Source organism: Triticum aestivum, chromosome 7A, assembly GCF_018294505.1.
Source record: "Triticum aestivum cultivar Chinese Spring chromosome 7A, IWGSC CS RefSeq v2.1, whole genome shotgun sequence".
In the NCBI taxonomy this organism is placed as follows: domain Eukaryota; kingdom Viridiplantae; phylum Streptophyta; class Magnoliopsida; order Poales; family Poaceae; genus Triticum; species Triticum aestivum.
Window position 1 is genome coordinate 640,909,009 of NC_057812.1, and position 4,113 is coordinate 640,913,121.

Consider the following 4,113-nt stretch of genomic DNA (forward strand, 5'->3'; position numbering starts at 1 on the left):
TCTTGATGCATTTTGAGAGGACAGTGGAGGTAAAAAGAACAACGGAATTGCAATCTGAATTTGATCAAAGGAAGAAGTTGCCAAGAATCCTGATGCACACACTTATGTTGGTGCTAGCAAGCAAAGAATACACTCCAATTATCTTTGAATCTTTTAAAAGTGAATATGAGAGATCCATGGCTGCATGCGCTAGAGTGTTGGATGGAAATAAAAAAATTGGGGTTGCTATTGGGAGTTTGCATGGTGATTTAGAATTTGAGGAGGAGCACATAGTGATTGGTGATCCTTTGACCAAAACAGTGTCATGTAGTTGTGGAATGTTCAGTAGGACAGGAATATTGTGTGGACATGGTCTCAAAGTTCTTGACTTGATGAATATAAAGACATTACCAACACATTATCTCTTAAAGAGATGGACTAGAGAAGCACGCAACAGAAGCATACAAGATAGACAAGGAAGGAATGTGGTAGAGAATCCAAAGTTCGATACTCAACTTTGGTACAGGGGGTATCTGTTGGGGAACGTAGTAATTTCAAAAAAATTCCTACGCACACACAAGATCATGGTGATGCATAGCAACAAGAGGGGAGAGTGTGTCCACGTACCCTCGTAGACCGAAAGCGGAAGCGTTAGCACAACGCGGTTGATGTAGTCGTATGTCTTCACGATCTGACCGATCAAGCACCGAACGCACGACACCTCCAAGTTCTCCACACGTTCAACTCGATGACGTCTCTCGAACTCCGATCCAGCCGAGCTTTGAGGGAGGGTTCCGTCGGCACGACGGCGTGGTCATGATAATGATGTTCTACCGACACAGGGCTTCGCCTAAGCACCGCTACAATATGACCGAGGTGGATTATGGTGGAGGGGGGCACCGCACACGGCTAAAAGATCTAAGAGATCAATTGTTGTGTCTATGGGGTGCCCCCTCCTCCATATATAAAGGAGGGAAGGAGGAGGGGGTCGGCCAAGAGGAGGAGGCGCGCCCAAGGGGGGCAATCCTACTCCAAGTAGGTTTTGCCACCCTTTCCTATTCCAACTAGGAGAAGGGGGAGGAGGAGGTGGAGAGAAGGAAGGAGAAGGGGGGCCGCCACCCCTTCCCTTTCCCAATTCAGATTTGGGCAAGGGGGGCCGCACGCCACCTCCTGCTGCCTCTCCTCTTCCACCACTTTGGGCCCATGAGGCCCAATAACCCCCCGGGGGGGTCCGGTAACCCCCCGGTACTCCGGTATCTATCCGATAACCCCCGAAACCATTCCGGTGTCCGAATATAGTCGTCCAATATATCAATCTTCATGTCTCGACCATTTCGAGACTCCTCGTCATGTCCGTGATCACATCCAGGACTCCGAACTACCTTCGGTATATCAAAACACATAAACTCATAATATAACCGTCATCGAACTTCAAGCGTGCGGACCCTACGGGTTCGAGAACTATGTAGACATGACCGAGACATGTCTCCGGTCAATAACCAATAGAGGAACCTGGATTCTCATATTGGCTCCTACATATTCTATGAAGATCTTTATCGGTCAAACCGCATAACAACATACGTTGTTCCCTTTGTCATCGCTATGTTACTTGCCCGAGATTCGATCGTCTGTATCTCACTACAAGAAATATGTCAACTTGTGACCACCACTATTAGTCACTGAATGGTCACAAATTTCCATTTGTGACCTTTTTGTGACCAAAAACATAAGGTCAAAAGTTGGCCGTCGTAAACTGATTATAGCGACCTTTCTTCTAGAATGGTCGTAGACGTTTATGACCAAAATACGTCTACTGTGGCATTTTGGTCACTAGCAACCTCCCCAGGCCACGTAGGCATCCAGCGTGGCAATCTGACGTGGCACAAGATCTAGCCCGGTCCAATTCGATTTACTACATGGGCCTAGCCCAACAATTCGGCCTATTTGTGTTTTTTCTCATATTAATTTTGGCTAGGTAGATGGGCCAAGCCCAACAATTAAGCCTTCTCATTTTTGGGCCTAGGCCTTTTATTTTCTTGGCCTTCAGCTTTTCACAATTGATTTTTAAGTGATTTTGTTCATTTTCCTGAATTGTTTGATTTGTGCCTTTTTAGGGCCCAAATAGTATTTGTTTCATTTTGATGTATCAGCAATTAATGATCTGATCCTCAAAAAACAATAAATAATCAACATTTCCAATATTTCAGTCACACAAATTTTCATAAATGGCGACCAATATGAGTATATTATATATATTAAAATCATGTGCTAGTTCACATCATCCAGGAATTTAGAACACCCAGGAAGTGTAAACACCCAGGAACATCCAGAAACATCTCTGAAGTAAACACCCAGTAACACCCAGGAACATCTATGAAGTAAACACCCAGGAACATAAAACACCCAAGAAGATAAAACTAGCTACAAAGATGAAGTGTTCCCTTCTTCGAACTTCTTCATCCTAGAGCTCCTGTAGAAGAGAGGAAATTATGTTATCATGGCTGCCAATGAAAGCAATATCTTCTAGCATAAACAAGTAGGAAAAGAATAATGAACAGAATAATAAACAGATACACAAGCAGCTAGGAGTATGGATAACAAAATAATGAAGTATGGATAACCATAGCAACACTAGTATACTATTGCTGAGGCATTAGTATAATGAACAGAACTTCCTGAAGTATACTACTGCTACTGCTAAGTTTGCATCAGTTTAGAGATCTTATAGAATAATTTGTTTATGCCTGGAATGCATCAGCTTGCATCAGTTTGTACAATACTAGAAAGGGCATATAAAACAACAGAATTGCATAGGGCAAATAAAACGCATTAACCTGCTGTTGCTCTACACTTCAACATGGATAATAAATCTAACATCGATGGTTGGCATCATCCTTGCGTTGGCTAGTTAAAACTAAGAACAGCAGAGCAGATATGTGTATTACGCAGACAAATAGGGGTGCTCCTGTTGGGTTGCAACATGAAAGAGCCATGTTTATTACTGCTAAAAAATACTTAGCAACCTCAACAAATTATTATCAAAGGAATGGTAACAAATCTAAGGGTTTATTTTTGGCAAACTATCCAAGGTTGAGAAATGAAAAAATGCAAAAAAACGTCGATCTGCTGTAGTTGTTTAACCATCACCACACTAACGAACATGTGTTCAAGAGAGTCGTTTGATCCAAAGAATTGAAGACAAATAAATGAAAGAGAAAATTTTCAATTCTATTCAAAAGTATAGTACAAGCTATATCTGACTTCTGATGAAATGCATAGGTCCAGCCGATGACTACACATCAGCAGCTACTTCAGACATTGGCTGGAGAAATGCTTATCTTTTTTATTCTTCAATGACGTAAAAAGAAATGACAACACATCACCAACAACAGTAGACTCTCACAGCCAACTAATATACTAGGACTACATCAACCAAGCATTAGTTTTAAAAAAGCTCGGTTTAAGATACTTCAACGACGTAAATCCCAGTAGCATCTCCTTGTAACATCATATGCTCAGCTGACAAACGATTCACATGCAACTCCTCTACATTATATCAAACCAACACAGAGAGCTGCATCTCTAGATGAGGAACAAAAAAACGTTGATAGCATGCTAGGCATCAGTTTTAAAAAGCTCAATTTTAGATCATCAAAGACCGGAAAGGCCACATCGGTCTAAATGTTTCACATCCTATGCCCAGCACAACATCATCATCGTCACGGAAATTCCCTAAACAGTCTGACTTCTCAAATGGCAGATTCACCTTCCGAACCATGTAGGAGAAAAACATCAAGACCATGGAATCAACAGGTAATTGTACCTTGAGCAGCAGAGCATGCGCCTCAGACGATCACGGGAGCACGATCCCGCCGCATTGCCTTGCTGCTGGCCTCTTCGGCGCTTCACCATTGGCCAGAGGAGGAGCAGCCAGAGAGTCCAAGACTGTAAATGCCAAAGAGAGCAGCGAGTAAAATGAACTGGATTTTTCTGCCGCTAAATGAATGCTATATACCTATGCTGCTACTAAATGGTGTTTGTGCATAACTAAATTTTGCAGTTGGCACTGAAAGTTGACAGACAACTATTGCACTAAACTTTGCTGCTACTAGTATGTGACTTTCAAATGAGCTT

General features: G+C 42.4%; 1 pseudogene; it reads right to left on the reverse strand.

Moving 5' to 3' along the window:
- Positions 1–3,595: 3,595 nt before the first annotated feature.
- Positions 3,596–3,680, reverse strand: LOC123155107 (uncharacterized; annotated as a pseudogene).
- Positions 3,681–4,113: the final 433 nt, after the last annotated feature.